This window comes from Coturnix japonica, chromosome 2 (genome assembly GCF_001577835.2).
Source record: "Coturnix japonica isolate 7356 chromosome 2, Coturnix japonica 2.1, whole genome shotgun sequence".
Taxonomy (NCBI): Eukaryota; Metazoa; Chordata; class Aves; order Galliformes; family Phasianidae; genus Coturnix; species Coturnix japonica.
The window spans coordinates 70,281,618-70,299,299 of NC_029517.1; the positions used below are offsets into that span (position 1 = coordinate 70,281,618).

The window sequence follows — 17,682 nt, forward strand, 5'->3', positions numbered from 1 at the left end:
AATCACTCTAAAATTCTTCCAATTAGACAGATGTTCTGAACAGCGCTACCATTAAAGGACTCCCCTGAGGAAAGAAGGAGATGAAAGTATACAGTAATAGACACTAAACTCTGTAGTACCCAATTCCAAGATGGGTGGATAAAACCAAAGAGGTTAAAAAAGAAAAAGGAGTTTTCATTTTCTCTGGTGGGTTTACTGCAAAATCAGGGGTAAAACCCAGATCCATTTCTTTCAGTTGCCTTCTCTGTATCTACTGTACAAGACTTTCTTTGGGACAGATGGGGCCATAGAGAGGTAAAGAGATGTGGATGATTTTAACAACATGAAGGCCTGTCCATATGCAAAATCCTGTTGGGTGTGTACTACTTAAACAATGATATATATCTTGGTATTCAATTTGTGATTATAGAACACAATGTATGAAATAATAATAATAATAATAATAATAAATAATAATAATAATAATAATAATAATAATAATAATAATAATAATAATAATAATAATAATAATAATATGATTTTTGGTGTTCCTATTTAAATGAAAAAGGAAGGGGGAAAAAAAAAAGTGTTATTTGGCAATCTTAACTTTTATATTAACATGTAATATTGTGTATATCCACAGGCATCTGCCTGAACACTGTTTAGGCTGGGTACTGTACTAGGTGCAAGTAATGACAGGCAGTAGTTAAGCTGCTCTTATCTTTTTTCTTCATGTCATTGATAATGATACTCTAATTCTTTTCAAACTCTGGTCCTTTGGCTATGTTTTGACAGTATGGTTGCTATTCCAGTGGTCTACAGTATTCTCTTATGTTGTCATTACTGCTGAAGATTTTTCCCTTAAATTTCATTTTTGAGCACCTTTAAAATAAAACTCTTTTTCTTAATATTTTCTACCAGTCACTATTGTTCTAAACAACAAAGCTGTTCTTAGCTATTGTGTTGTAAATCAGTAGCATTTTTGGATTTCATAAGAATGTTTATACCTTATATTACCTGAAAATCTGCTTTTATATTACTTGAAATGTGAGGCAAAAGGTTTTTGCTTCTGTTACAAAGTAGGAATTTTATTAACAGAAATGAATAACCTTTTCAGAATGTTCTACACACCAGTCTCTGATCTGAATTGGAAAGGACAAATTATTTTTGATCTACAGTCACATAGATCAAATCTGGAAAATCTCTATTCAAAAACTGTGTTCTTGTTGAACTTTTTAAGTAGGTAAACCTCTAGTAAACTACAGATTACTAAAGGTCACATGAGTATGTTGGTAAGAGAGACTGGACTCAAGTCTGTGAAGTTGACTGTGGATAGTTTATGTATTAGGGATACAGGAATACAGGGAGCCATGGGAGGGAATAGCAGGAACCTTTTTAATCCTTGTTCCTGTGGCTTTTGGGAAAGAACACTGTGGTTACTGAATTGCAATGTTACTCCAATTTGTGAAACAAGTAGTTATGAAACATCGTCAAAGTCTGTCCTCACCTCATTGCTATAGGCAGGTTAGTGAAGAAGATAACATCTTCCTGCTTCCCATTTGCTGTTGGCTACTTTGTTTATCAGTAGATGACAGAGAGGTGGAGGCAAAGATTGTAGTCCATTATGGTTCCACCTGGTGCAGTTTTATGTATTTATTTTTAACTAGGAACATAATGTTCTCATATTTTTCCTTCATTTTAATTTAGATTGTGGTCAGAAGCTAGGGATGCCACCACTGACTTGTCAGTGCAATTTGTATTTGGATCCTTATGCAGGTTTGTGCTGCCTAAGCATGTATTTGTGTGTCTTCTTACATTACTTTCGTGTCATTCAATAAGGAACAGCAAACATGTTCAGGGAGCAAGTAAATGTTGACTAGTAAATATAGATTTTACCAGAACACTGGTGTCTTGCAAATAGAAGAATGAGCAGTAAGAAAAGCAAAAGATTGCATGAAGAGAGCAAGACTTTGGAGCAAAGGTAGCAAAATACTTGCTATCAAAATGCAACTCTAACCTCCCTGGTCTCATGTAACCTGCACAATTCAGAAAATCCATGGAAATGTGCAAGAATTTGTATTTCTCTTTATCTGTGTCCCATTTTCCACAGTCTCAATTTTAGGTATCCCGTAGCAGTGCTGCAAAGTTCTGAGATCTTGCAGATTACTTTTAATCATCTTTTTTAAGCTGTCCAATCATCTTTTTTAAGCTGTCCAATAAGAGGAGGAAAATGAAAAATTAGAGTGTTAAAAATTGGGAATGAAAGTGCACTCTCTTGAACCTGTGTGTACCTTAGCTCCTTGTATATTGAACTGAAAAATACTCTACTCCCTTCTGATATAGAAATTTGGAAAATCAAATCATTAATACTTGGGAACAATAAAAACATTAAAATGCTGAATATCATGGTGAAATTGATATACTGTGCATGAAACAAGATTTATGCTTTGTCCTGTGCTCCAGTGTGAGTGCAAAGTGTGCTACAGAAAGAATATTGATTCCCATTGTGTGGGTGCTTTCTTTCTGTAACCTAGGTGAGGTAGAGCATAAAGGAAATAGGATATGACTGAGTGATTGAATACACACAACTAGACTCAGTTAAATATTCACAGGCTTGACTTTGTGGCCCAATTTTTCTAATGCAGCTGATATTTTGGAGCAATAACAGTCTAGACGTTTTCTTCTGAGATGCCTATAACTATATGTAACACGTATTACTCATATCTGTAATATGGTTATGGCCACTATTAGTCAAATATTAACATTTAATAAGCTCTCTGTAAGTGGGCCCTTAGGGTGACTTACTGTGTGAGAATGTCTCCCTAAGTTTTTTCAACCAAACCTTACATTCTCAGTGATTTCTGAGGCCCAAAGGCAGTATAATCAGCTTTCAGCCTCAAAACACAGTCAATGCTGTATATATCATAATAACTGCTATTTGCTAAAGGAGTCTTTGGCATTATTCATCCATGTGGTCAAAAGTTACCTCCAAGTCTCTTTGCTCATTTCCAGGTTCAGAAAAGTTCATCCCATGGGAATGAATTTCCTGACCTTTTTTTGCTGTGAATAGCTAGCACACCCACTCAAAAGCAAATCCAGCCAATCAGTAATGAAGCAATCCTCCTGAAATAATCAGAACAACCTTAAAATAGTAGTCTTTATTTACACAGAAAACAGAAATGACATAGTTTTCCCTTTCCTTTCTTTTCTCAAGATAAACTAAATATCTTCTGTGAGTTTCACACTTCAGCTACATTCAGAATCCCAGGCCGAATAATTTGACCTGCAGTATCAGAAACACTCTCTAACTCAGCTTTCCAAGCCAGCACTTCATTAATTACTGTTTCAAGGAGACTGGGTTTCTCAGGACTGCAAAAAAATGACTATCCCAGTAAAACCAGCCATCAGATTCAATTTTAAGTTGTGTGTGGTTGTTGTGTGGTTGTGGGTTTTTTGTTTTTTGTTTTTGGTATGGTATGCAATACTTACTACCAGTTCACTATGCCAAGATAGAAATCTTCCTTTAACTCTGTGCTTGGTAATTTACACCTCTGTCATTGTAATATTGGTGAGATATTAATATATGCATGAAGAAAAGCAGTTAGTGTAATTACAGCTGCAAAGTGATAAACACAGAGATATTTTGCCTGGTAATATTGTGTATTTAACGGGCTTATTTGTTCAAGAGTTCTTGCTTTAATTATATTTTGCCAGTTGGGATTTTTATATGTGTAACAGTCATAGCTCTTTCATAAATATTATTCTTAAAATAAGTGTTCATGCATTATTGAAAAAATGCACGCTTGCTTATTTATGTATTTACATTGATTTAAATATATATGTATATTTCTCATTCTAATAGTGCATTTTTTAAAACTTGGAGAGAATAATCCCAACTCATGCACTGGAAAAAAGGATATAGGATATAAAATAGGTTCCTTACTGTGGGTTCTAGTTAGGCCTTATGCTGTATTTTGAGACAGAAGCTAGATTTAGGCTCCACTCCTTGCGGACATGACCCCAGAACTTTCCATGTGTTCTGTGAATGTACAAAATAAATGGAAGAAAATTAACAGGAAATTTGTATAGCTATGACTGTTTAGACACAAAAGGCCAATTTAAACATAGCAGTTGTCACATCTGATTGCCACGGGGCTCAGTTGTGATAAAATACTCTCTTGGAAATATTTGTGTACTCCAAAAGAGGAGAAGTTTTGGGTAAAACCAATCGAGGATACAATACACCAAATACAGAGAGTGCCTTTAATGCAGACTGCGTCATACACTGAATGCATATTTACCCCTTCTTACTAATTTCTATAGTACAGATCTAACCCTGATATCTCTGACTAATTCTTAAGGGATGATTCAAAGTATGTGTTTATATATAACACATAGTTGTCAAAGTATATGCACTACTTAAGTTAGAGACAAAACTCAGTTCTCAGTTGCTGGAAGATGATATAACTTCACTTTTTTACTTACAAGATGGTGAGGTGCTGGAACTGGTTGCCCAGTGAAGTCGTGGATATCAAATCCCAGGCAGTGTTCAATGCCGGGCTGATTGCAAGGTTGAGCAGTGGGCCCAAATGAACCTCATGAGGTTCAACAAAGCCAAGTGCAAGGTTGTGCACCTGGGTCATGGCAACATCCACTATCAGTATAAGCTGGGGGGTGTAAGGATAGAATACAGCTGAAAAGAACCTTGGGGAACAAGTGAGTGGCAAGCTGGACGTAAGCCAACTATTTGCCCTTGCAGCCCAGGAAGCCCTGGGCTGTGTCAAAAGAAACATGGCCAGTAGGTTGAGGGAGTTGATCCTGCCCCTCTAATCTGTTGCTGGTGAGACTTCACCTGGAAGACTGCGTCCAGATGTGGAGTCTTGAGGGCAGGAGAGATGTGGATTTGCTGGAGCACATCCAGAAGAGGGCCATAAAGAAATGATCCAGGGGAGCTGGACTAGATGATCTTTGTGGGTTTCTTCCAATTCAAACAGTTATGTAATTCTATGATGGGGACCTGGGCAACCTGATTTAGTGGATGACAACCATGGCAAGTGGGTTGGAACTGGATGGTCTGTAAAGTCTCTTCCAATCCAAGCTGTTCTGTGATTCCATGATTCAACAGGGCAATTGAAATTTTGTTAGAAAGCCCTAATTTGCACTGTAACCTTTGTACAATGAGCTTTCTGTGATTTTGTCATGTGTGTCACAGCATGATTTTCAGGTTCCCAATTTTTTTAGTCACGTGATTTCAACATATCTGTAAAGGAGCCAAAAATCAAGATTCTACTATTGATAGCTGAAAAGCTTAAAAAGTATGTTAATGATTTAAAGCTTAGAGTACAAAAGTATTGATAATGTTGTACTGCCCCTGAAATATCATAATTTGTAAGTAAATTTTCCTATTTTTGGAGCTTGACGTTATTTTTGAGTGGTGGTGGTTGGAAATACAGTCATCCTTGGCTTTTACAGTGCTAACAGTGTCAGTGCTGGGAACTCTGATACTTCCTTTGAGCTCAACAGATTGAGTTTCAGAATGTTTCCACCTTGAAATCTGATGGATGGGAAGCCAGTGATCTTCAGACTGAGGATGAGGGGCTTGCTTGCTGGAGCTCAAATCCTTTGTGAACAGTCCACTCCAGCTTGAATTATAAAAACATTACAGTTCTAACAGTAGCCTGGCCATGAATTATTCTGACAATGTTTAACCTGCTGATAAGAAACCACTATCAACCTGTCACATTTCCCTTACTAACGAGTTCAGCATCAGTTTAAAAGGAAGTGTAACTCATGAAGCAATGGCTCTGTGTCATAAATTACAGGAATCTGACATGCATTACAAGGACAGAAACAGTAAAATAACATAGGACTCTTTATTATACATTCTGACAGTGACAGAAAAACAGTATTTAATCTACCATAGCTTGTTTATTCCCTTTCTCATCCATGCCAGTTTTGGAGCTGCATTTTGCTACTATCTGCAATTAGCACAAGTATTTATTTAAAGCTCAAAAGAAGAGAAAGAGGTTGTCTTTGATAAAAAGCACTGGACTCACTAATCATCCAGACAGTGGAAAATAGTGCTGTCACAGAAGACTTACTCTCGTTTATTGATTTGTGAGTGTGTGTGTGGATGTGTTGCTGTACGAAAGTCTGTTGTTTTCTCTTTAATTAAGTACACAATCCCTTATTGAAACAAAATCTTGTAAAGATACCTACATTATTGAAAATGCTTATGGTGTACATGTTCAGGGTAAAATGCAAACAAGCAAACAAAAAGGTGTGATGATACATTGTTCTGATATTAAAATGAAGGAAAACATCACAAGAAAAAGAAGGAGGGATAATTTCACCATCTAGTTGCAAATGCATAAAGTGGATGAATCATGTTTGCTGGTGTTTACTGCAGCAGAAATATAGGAGAATGTTCTTAAATTCATTTCCCACTTCTGTCTTTATTCCTGGACATGTTCAAAAAAAAAAAAAAAAAAAAAAAGGATTACTTTGTAGCAGATGGGACTGCTAAAAGCAGGATGAGAAGGTGAGAAGGTTGTTGGGTACTCAGAAGAATGACTGATGACACTGAGGGAAAAAAGAGTGAAGTATGAGAAGACAGTGTAATCAAGCATGCTTCAGATCATATATATATGCATGCTCAAAATGCAAAAGGCAGAGGAAGGAACTGCAATCTTGTCTCTCTTTCCTGTATCATGGTTTTTATCAATGAGGAGCTAGGTTGAAGAAAACAAAAAACAAAAGAAACCCCACAGTTTATTTAGTGTTGTTGTTGTTTGTTTGTTTTTAACTCTAGTCCCCCCCCCCCCCCCCCTTTTTTTTTTCTCAATGAAATATTCTGTTTTGTATTCAAACTGGAAAAAAGGAAAAAAGGAATCTTTCTTTTCTATCTTAATGAGCAAAACCACAGCAACACATCTTCATTTATGCTGAATTGGATTCTTCTTTCTTCAGGCTTCGCTTCAGTTTGGCATCTGAATGGAAACACCAGCTATTTACATCCATATTCTGGATAATCATGAGCAATTGTCCTTACTCTGGTTGTAGAACTGTTAGAGTTCAGTCCTTGCTCAAAGTGTCAAGGCTTTAGGATACTTATCTGATGGTCATGTGTTGACAGACTTTTGGAGGGTAACATATTTTCTCCAGCCTTCATAAGCAATGGTATGGGCCAAAATTATTTTAAACCAATAAGTCAGAGGGATTGCTATTGAGATTTAGTCTTGGAAAGTCTTCCTTGGGGCTTGGATAAACAGGCAGTACATATGAGGTGAAGAGACTTGAACTTTGTCAGTAGAATCAAAAGTCTGGTCCCAATCCCAAATATTGCTGCAGTAAACCTACCTAAATTTGTTACAATTGCAGGAAAAGTTTAGATGGCTTCATAATGTTCAGAATGATTCTTCCTGACAGAGTTTGAAATCTTTTAGGAAAAAATCATATGCAGTATTGGTAGAATATTAAGCATACACAATGTTTTTTGTCTTTGTCTATTAAATGATTTGTATTAAAGAAGAAACAAGTTTATTTCTCAGTTGATTTTTTTTTGTTTGTTTTTATGTCTTTAACATAACTGCAGTGTAACTTTCTTAATTTTAAAGGTAACTTTCTTAATTATTTTCACCTTAAGTTTTCTCCTTTGGAGATACTCAGGATCTGTCTGGACACCTACCTGTGCAACTTACTGTAGAGAATCTGCATTAGCAGGGATGTTTGACTGGATGTTTTCCAGAGGTCCCTTCTAATCCCTACAGTTCTGTGATTCTATGATTCTTAGTCATTCTCCCATTCATATCTTCTATAACTCTTTCTTAAAGACAGTTGTCCCTCATAAAGACTGGAATTAGTTATGGCATATGATCACATTTAAATAAGTACAGTAATATTCTGAATGCATAGTTTGGTGTTTATTGTTGTCACTGTAGTAAATAATATTATAAGTATTGTACTATCAGACTTTTAGGCATTGTCTGGTCTATCATGATTTAAAGTGCATTAAGGTTTCCTTTCTCCTTCTGTTCTATTTAAGGATTCAAAAAAAGCTGAATCAGATGTTATTTTGTCACAGAGGACTTAGATGTTTTAATTGGTTATCCCAGCAATTAATTTGTTTAGGAAGGAGAGAGTTGACACTGGGTGTTGTTGTGAATGTCAGGTTTTTATTTGTTTTTAATGTAATAAAGAATTTTGGTCAAATTTTACTGTGTACTAATCCATTTGTCCTGGAAGCTTTCAAAATTTTCCAACATAAATATATACAACAGTGTATTAGTAACTGAGAATATCTTGAAAAGAAGTCCTGTTCTGTAACTATTTAGGAGCAAGTATGATGTCTATTATCAAATGCCAGTGCTTTTAAGAAGAGACATATAACAACTTTTTTCTTTTCTTTCTAGTCACCACTTGTTCACTAGTCAAGCATGAGTCCTGATAATAAAAAATGAAATAGAAGAGGTATGCATTTTCTTCATGTCTAAATACAAAGATGGACTTCGATGTTTTTAACTTCTGATTGAAAAAATCTAGGCAACTTTCTGGTCAAATAACATCTGAGTAAGTTGTCTCTAATACTTTGAAGGACAGTTGTTATAAGGGCAGATTAGTCACAGGTTATTGGAGCTAATTGTACTTGTGCAGAAATGTAAAAAATAATCAGTCCATCAACATAAAATGACACCAAATTCTTGCTCTTCTTCTCAGAATTTTTTGACAGAAAGCATCATCAGAAAATACGGTTTTTGAACTTCAAAATGCTTTGCCTAAATATCTCCTTATAGATCAAAGGAAGTCTTGATTGAAGTATAATGCTTTCCTGAGATGGTCAGCTCTTGGACATGTGTCCATGCTCTCCTTTTTGTTCAGCAGGTGACCAGAAGCTGTTTTATCTGAAATCCAGGGATTCTAGAAGCTGTAGTTTTAGAATGGCTGCTTCTGCAACATTCACACCTAAACTAATAGCACCTAAACAAATACATCTAAACTAAAGCTGATCGGCACTGAGCTGTAACATGGGATTACCATCCATGATGCCATTGCCTTCTAAGGAAAAATGCAAGTTTTATAAATTAAATTTCAAGTTTGGTGAAAACTTTTTTGTGTTTTGAAAAATCAAAACTGCCTTGAAGCTTGTTTTCTCATACTGAATAGATTTCTAACTTGTTTAATTTTCCTATCATCAACTAAAATTATACCATAGAATCTAAACTAGGCATTTAGAGGATGTTGTTTCTTACTCTTATGATACTCGTGGTTCCTTGTTGCAAATCCTGTATCTATCTAATAATACTGTTGGCCCCATAATGCCCACGTGAATCCAAACAAAAAGAAACCTACCTCCAGCCAAGTCATTCAGTGTCGTGCCAAATGTATTTTACCTGAAATTAGTTTCTTCCAGATCCCATATGATGCAATTTCTTTTCTTCCAAAAGCTGTGAAATAGCTAGGTCAGCAGGTATGGTAGAAAAACAAATGGAAAAAGAAAAAAAAAATACATGTATGTTTGTAAATCCTTAACTCTGTTCCCAACAATTTATTGAAATAAGATGTCATGCATGCACATGTATCATTGCTTTCAGATGTATGGTAAAGTTGCCAAGGATATACTCAGCAGAAATGACTGTATTTTTTTCATGAAGTAAAAGTCATTCCATGCTCCTGGGCACCTGTTGTTGCTTCTGTCTCCCAGTTTGGAGGGAACAGGCTTGATGCAGACCTGATTTCTTTTGTAATCATTGCTTTAGCCCCTTTGCCTATCTGATATTCAGTTCTCATGACTGATGCAGAAGCAGAGACATGCGATAGTGAAAAAAAGTCTTTTTCAGGGCTTTTAGCAATGTGACCTTAAGTATTGATTTATAGCCTGCTGCAGTGCTCTAGTGCAAAAGGGAACTGTGGTAATTAAGTTAGTATCTGTGCTTTCTAAAATAGTGCTGAGCTGCAACAAAAAGAGACCCTTTGCTTTTCCTTTCTGCCTCTCAGTGAATGCAGATGCAGACACTGCCCTTTGACCTTGCTCAGCTTTCCCCAGCTGCAGATTATTTTTCTCTCTGTGCCTTTGGGTGCTGATAGATGGAGTGGGACCCATTAATTCTTGTGCCTTTCTTTTTCAGTGCAAGCAATGGAGCAAATTTTTGCACTTGCACCTGACTTTTAAAATGTTGTGTGTCTTTATGTGGCTAAGAATAGAACAATGGCCAAGGAAACACAGGCAGTGTTAGAAAATGCAGCAGGGTGGGTGGTCATGAAGTGGCTCAGACTTGAAAGCAATACCTTTTGCATGAAAATTCCCACTTCTCTGCATGACACATTATTCTGCAACTCATGTATAAGGTAACAGGGTAAATACAAGGAGAAATCTCTTTTGTATTCTATTACAGTCATTAGAGAAATAGGCCACAAAAAGTAATGGCAATAATACCGAATACCTTGAAGTAAGCATGTAAATTACATGCTAATGTATGCAAATCAGCACATCATGTGCAATGTCCATAAAACTATAAAATATAGCTAATTAATAGTAGGTAAGTTGCTTCATTTAAAATTCACAGAATTACAAAGGAGGCAGTATATTTTTATAATTGTATAACACTGGCCTTGGGCAGTGCATAAACACTCAGTTTCTCTCCTCTGGCAAATTAGTCCAGCACACTGGAAGTAATTGTCTGTCTAATTCCCCACCCAAAGACTTACTATGACAGTAAGCTTTGAAAATAAAGAAAAATAAATATATAACCCCCCTGGTCTTACTACTTTCTTGTGGAAGCAGTTCTTATTACTGTTAGCATAACCTCTGTTCAGCAAAGTGCCTAAAATTGCTTGGTATTCTTTACATGATTCCAACCTCACATGGATATAGGCTTTTTAAAGCCCAATTCTTTAGGTAATCTGTCCCCAGCAGAACTCACAATTCAGTCTGCCAAAACCCTTTGAGAGGAAAACAGGGCATCTGAGAGTAGGTTCAACAAGAGCAACAAAGTGAACATGGAGTTACATAACTCATCCAGGTAGGAAGATGAAAGGAATGTGTAGGTTAAGGCCCACTTCTGAAGGGCACTGACAGCACTTGTGAATGAGACCTCCTCTACCCATATTCTTGAGTGGTTTGAAAGCTGAAATTAACGCTCATGTCCTTAAGTCTATTCAGCCAAAGTGAGGAGGCCTCACTCAAGATGGAATGAAACCCTACTGAAGGCGTGTGTGTGTACAGCCTAAAAGAAAGCTGGAACCCGAGTTTAATGGAGAGATTAGTATTTTAAGGTATGTCTATATTTCACTACAAACCATTAGTAGCAGTGGCTGGAAATCCTTTGGAAGCACTTTGCTGTAAAGATATTATGCTCGTTGTACAACCTGAAGGCATTCTCTGTTTGTGTACCCATAGGATACAGGCATGCCATCCATCTCTGCAGGTTCCCAGAAAGAAGCAGTTCTGTGGAGCTCAACCTCTTTCCAGAGCTTCAAAAGCCATCTGAGCTGTCAGCCATCATCTAAATAAAAGAGGATTTGAAAAGCACTCTTTGCTTATGTATATGATTTTTTTGTTTGTGTATATATACACACACATACATACATACACATACATACACATATATATAGCCTACATATATTTGGCAAAGCATCTGAACTCTGAAACTAGATGACCATTACGGTCCTTTTCAACCCAGGCTATTCTATGGTATGATTCTGTATCCCTGGAGGCATTCAAGCCAGGCTAGATGTGGCTCTGGGCAGCCTGGTCTAGTGGTTGATGACCCTGCACATAGAAGGGGGGTTGAAACTAGATGATGATCACTGTGGTCTTTTTCACCCCAGGCCATTCTATGATTTTATGATTCTGTGATATGAAATGTGAGGTAAAACTGCAACTACCTTGCAGTTCATACCAAGATGAGCCCCAGTGTTAAAAACTCGCTTAAGTGTTTTTCTGATTTAAGATGGGTTTCAGGATCTAGGCCCTAAATAGGAAAAGTGAGTGTAGTAGTTTCAGATAAAAGCAGAAGAAAACTGCCAGAAAAGAGGCTTTACAAAGAGGAAAAACTGTGTTAAATACCATAAGGAGTTTAGAGCAGAAGAAGGAAGATGTATGATAAAAGAAACAGGCTTATGAGGGAGGCAAAATGTGAAAACAAATGTCAGAATAATAGTATGAGCTGAAAAAAGGGTGAAATTAATGAAATGTTGAAAGAATTTGTGAAAGGTTATCAGAGGAAAGCAGGCAGTGAATAGGAAATTAAAAAAATGACAATAGAAAATGGAAATACAGGCTACTGGAATGATAATTTAAGACTGAATGGCCGAAGTTTATAATCTAAATCACAATATGTTTGACTGAAATGTACAAATTCAGCTTCTACTATTATTTGTAGCCACACTGTCTCCTATTTTGGCATGCTTACACATGCTAGGGAGTCTCAAAAAAATGTGCTGAGAAAGATCATATTGCAGGGGCTTGCAACTGCAGCAGGGATGCAAAAATATCTCTGTGTTCAGGGCTTTATTTTCAGTGGGATACAGAAACAACTGGAGAGGGGCTGAGGAATGGATGGGTCTGAAGAAATAATTTTGCTCAAAAGCAAAAGTTTCAGTATTAGTAAGGCACTTTTTAGGCTATGGAAAACTAGAAGTGCCTAGCTGCCCCGGGCACTGGTGCCAGTCACAGGCTGTGCTGTGTGGAGGCTGCTGATTCAGCATGTGATGTGCAGAGGGCTTCTGCTGACGTAACTTACTGACAGCTCTAAAAGGTCTTCAATGATATATGTACTGTGGTTTGAAAGAAGGATGAGTGAGAGAGAGGAGTAGGATTTGACTGTAGCTGCCTCCAATAAAACATTCTAGTACAGAGGCTGTCCTAATGTCTTCAGACAGCTTCAGGTAGAACAAAGTTATTTATATCAGTTATTTATATTAGAGGCAACTTGGCATTAAAACTTATTTCTCTTCAACCTCGCCGCATTCACTCTGGAATAAAAGTATTAGAGAAGACAAGGTCCTTACTCAGGTTGTGACTGTTAAGATGATTTTCTTCCTCATTTCCCCACCACCACTCGTCCTTTCCCCTGCTTTCTCATCTTATGTATCTTGGAGAGAGCACAGCAAATCTAAAACTGATGGCCTCGCTTCTTTTGCTTTTTTGGCTGAGTGCAGGCTCAATACCTGCACAAGAGGGGAGCTGGATCAGCTTGGAAAAAAAAACAAAAAGGCTCCTGCCAAAGTAATAATCATAATATTAGCACAGAGATGTATGGAGACATTTCTAGCAACCAGAGCAAATGCTGCCCACTCTCTCCCCTCCTTCTGTGACCGCATGACTTTTTAGCTTGCTGTTGGCTACCAAATTATCTGCTGCCCTTAGTCACCTCTCAGTGCTGCTAACTCCATTTGTTCCTTGGCATTGTGGTGGCAGAGACATTTAGAGAGATGTGGATAAATCAGCCTGCTACACCCTAAAACTCTGTGTGTTTGTACTTATCTGAGCACAGTATTCCTGCAAACTTGAAAAGTACTTCAAGAGCCTGACACAGCTTTCTTGATCTTGATCTCATTCATTCTGAGGGAGGAGAGGAAAACGAGTGAGAGAGGGGAATGCTGCTCTTGGCAGAAGATACAGGCAATTGGCTGCTTTATGGCTTTGCCTTGATGTATGTTTAAAAAACATCCTAAAATCTGGCACAGAGAGATTTTCCCACTTGTTTTATTTCTAAATATTCTTCAAACGCTTTCATGGGATATAGAATGTTGCTTTGATCAGGCAAACATACTTTGTGCTGAAGTTTCTACTTAATACTGACTTCAATTCATATTCTGCCAATTTTTTAATTTCAGATTTGATTTCAAATTTTCTCTAGCTTATAGACAACAGAAAAATACGACAATTTCCCCTGTGGATCATGTTACTTTGCTGATGTGAGCTGAAGTTTCAGAAGGTGGGGAAAAAAGTAATGAAGAAAATACTATCAAATCTGCCGCTTCTGCAAAATGTAAGTATGACCAAAAGGCCGAATGTATGCAGGGAGTGTACTGTAGGCTAAGATTATTTGGAAGAATTCACATCTTGATTTTCTTTTAGATAACCCACCCTAAAATTTGCATTATTTTCTAATCATTATATGAACTGTTCTAACTACTGACGTTTGTAAGTTGTGTGTAAAAAGTCAAGATACAGGTTGTCGTGTGATTCACAGTGCTTCCTGTTTCTGCTCAGCCATAAAACACACCCTGACAATAACCTTTGTCACACTGCTTAGGACACTTATGATCTCATTTGGAGCATGGAATGTAAATACATTGGTTTTTTTCCTCCATTAGTCCTGTTTTTTGAGTATTTCTGTGAGTCAAATTCTATTAAAGGTCAATAGCAGAAAAGCTTGGAGATCAAAACAAACTTTGATTGTGACCCAAAGCATCTGAATAGTGAACAGAGTTTGTAGGCTTGGTACAGCATTTAATTCACTTCTCTTTGCCCTCCAGGCTGTTTAACAGCAGTTTTTCCCTTAGCTGCACTGAGAGCCTGTGTAGAAAATTCACCCTCATGGAGTGGTGCTGCTCTCTTATTTGATAATATCAGTGTTGCAGTCAGTGTGTCACCTGCTGTTTTGATTCCATCACAGATTTAAAGTAGCAGTCAGACACTTGTCATAGGCTGCTGCTGTTGACAAGATGTTGTTCCTTCCTGCTACAGTTGTACAAACACACACACAGAGAATGGTTTTAGTAAAGGATTTTGGATCCTGAATCTTGTGTTGTCATCACTGAGTTCATAAAGCTCAGGGAGAGAAGGAGTTTAAATTTTTATTGCATTTTTTCTAACACAGCTGTATATGGGATAGTTTACTTATCTGTAACATCAGCTGGTAGGTTGATAATGATGAATTCATGTAAGGCCATAGTGCTGCTGTAACTGGAGAACTGTAGGTCTGCTCCTCCTAGAACTGAGAAGAAAAACAAAATAGCAGAACACGGATAATAAGTGGACAATTAGAAATTTCCCAGGAAATTTTCTAGATTTCTCCTTAAGGAAGAAAACCAGAGTTTTAATTTGTGAGCCTGTCTTAAAACTCTTGGAGTATAAATCTCTGACTTCATCTGAGGAAGAATCAGACTCAGGTCAAAAATCTCCATTAGAGCAATTGTAGGTAGGTACATCCTCCTTGTAAGATTTTTTGAGAGCTTCCAAGCAAGCATGTTCACATTACCACGGATCACCTAAAGAATAAGTCCCGTGAGACGTATGCCATAGACCTCCTGGAAATAAGCCCTGGACCCAGGTCTTTGCCATTGAATACAATGTATAGGCACTCAGCTGCCTCACATTGTGTCCCACAGTGTCTTGCTTATCCCCCTCACCAGTGTGCAGACTGCAACCTGGGAGAGAAAAAAAAAGGAAAATTGCCAGGTACTCTGCCACCTGTTCCTAGGCTGCTAGCCTAATTTCCTCTAGGACTGTCCTATAGTAATTCAGCATTGACAAATCTCTCATTATTTTCATCCTGAACGTCTGCAGTGTCATGTGCTCATGATCTGCCCTCAGCTGCTAGACTGAGTTGGATTGTCCAGGCAGTGCTGCAGCAGTGAAGTCCAGATGCACCAGAGCCATGGGCAGCACAGTGTTTTCTGTTTGATGCATACCAGAAGGGAATCCATGTTAGTAACTCGCACTTCACCACATCAGGACTTTGCTGGTGTGTTCATGAATACCACCTTGCACTTTCCAGTTTTCATGTACAGCCCACACATGGAGGATATGCAGAGCATGTCTCCCAGCAAAGTTCATCTTATGGAGAAAGGCCAGTGCTTCCTAAGAACATGAGTGGCTGGGGAGTCCCATGCAGACTGGTGGGATATATGATGTCAAGTGAAGCATGCTCTAGCAGTGCCAGATAAATGGGCATGTGTGTGGGAGGGGCTTTGTTTGCTCTGTGAGAGTTCCTGATGTTTCCTGTGTGGTGCTGCAGCAAGGGGAACTCGGGAAAGCTGGAAATCATGGATCAAAGGAGCATGGATGTTCAAGCTCCAGAACTGCTGCTTGAGGTGCTTTACTAGGACAGTGTTGACACAGAAACCTGTTCTTTCACAGCAAGAAGTATACAGTGTTTTTAACAATACTTGCACTTGGGCTTTCTGCTGTGCTAGCATTATCCATATGTAAAAGCAAAAGAAGCATTACAAAAAAGTTCTAGTTCCTCCATCCTGTCCTATTCCCTTTCTCCCCCCAACAGTTTAAAGCCACAGTGACCTCAGAGAGCACGAGACTGTGTTTTTTAGTGTTTTTTAGTGTTTTTTTTTCAATCTTTGTGAAAGGAGTCTTGTTTGCTGGCTGGCCCTTACACACCAAGGCACTGTTGTGCTATTTAAAATTGTAAATTATGTCTATTTAAGAAAATGTCAGTGTTTTTTAAAACATAATAACAGAACTGGAAAAGACTTGGCTGTGTTGCTTGTTACACGAGTTGCAGGCAGCGAGAATGATGCATTCATCATTATGAGCAGATTCAAGGAGACTAATGACTGCTACACAATATAGCTTCAGTTCTTTCAAGTAACATGATAGTTGTTTCTTTGCTTGCCAGCAAGATTATCTGAGCACTGTTAATACTCAGGCACTGATGTATAGAGGAACCATCAATATGGGGCTTTGCCTATCAACAGTAACTCCTTGCCCCTGCTTTCTAATTAAAATGACCTTTCTAAAAAAAAAAAAAAAAAGGGGATTGTAACACAAATACGGCTTCGGAAAAGGTATATGGTTTCTCTGGCAACATCAACATTTTGCACATGGGTATTTCTTGTACAATGCCTGTGGGTTCAAAACATGTTATTCAGCATTAGGACAGGAGTAAGTTATGATGAGTAGTCTTTGCTACCAGCCCTTGGTAGCTTGTTAGGAGTCTGTCTCACATCAAATAATTCCAGTGAATGCTGAACAATGTTGTTACTTCCAGCCTAGGTACTCACTACAATACCCAGATCCCTTCAGCAAAGTGAATTAAGAGGAAAAAAGAGACAATTCTTCTGCTTCACTGCTGCCAACTCTTCTCTAAAAAAGCTATCAGTCTATTTTGTGTGGTAAAATATGCAAACACTGAGGAGCTTCGCACCATAAAATGCAACAGGAAAGTGGATTAAGCATCTGGACTATTTCTTTGCTGTTGCATGAGCTTCTTGCTTGGCTGTGATTCACCTTAAACATCCAGATGAAATCAGGAGAGGTGTACTGATTTAGTAGTGGCTGCTCTGCATGTTTTTATTTGTCCACTTGTTTCAGAATACTGTTCACTGCTTCTGCTCTGTTCCTCAAGGGAGGTACTCACGCCTTTCCTGTGTTTTTTCACTAAACATTGAGGTTAGGCTCTGCTCTTCAAAGGTGTCATTTTGGAAGCCCATAAGTGAGGTTTCAGCCACAAGAAAATGAAAAAGAAAAAGATTACATTTATATACATGTTTTCTTACTAAATAAGGAAAAAACTAACAGAGGACTGCAAACTGGATTTGTCTTTGTGGGTGGACATGAAATATGTTTACCAGACTTTTTTTCCCATGAGAATTAAATTTTTCTGCATCTGACATCCGGGTTTCTCATCATAGGATTTCTGAAAATCGGTTATTCTAGCCTCCATTTCGGTGACTCAGAGCTCTAGCCCTTAAAGGTAACAGACTTGAACTCTGATTGCCCTTTTGCCTTTCACAGTTGAC

General features: G+C 37.8%; 1 long non-coding RNA gene across 1 annotated transcript in view; it reads left to right on the forward strand.

The window, feature by feature from the left end:
* Positions 1 to 12,902: 12,902 nt before the first annotated feature.
* LOC107309726 overlaps positions 12,903 to 17,682 on the forward strand; it is a 29,196-nt gene continuing 24,416 nt past the window's right edge. The window contains exon 1 of the long non-coding RNA XR_001553301.2: positions 12,903 to 13,970. This is a non-coding gene — a long non-coding RNA (uncharacterized LOC107309726). The remainder of the gene's footprint in view (positions 13,971 to 17,682) is intronic.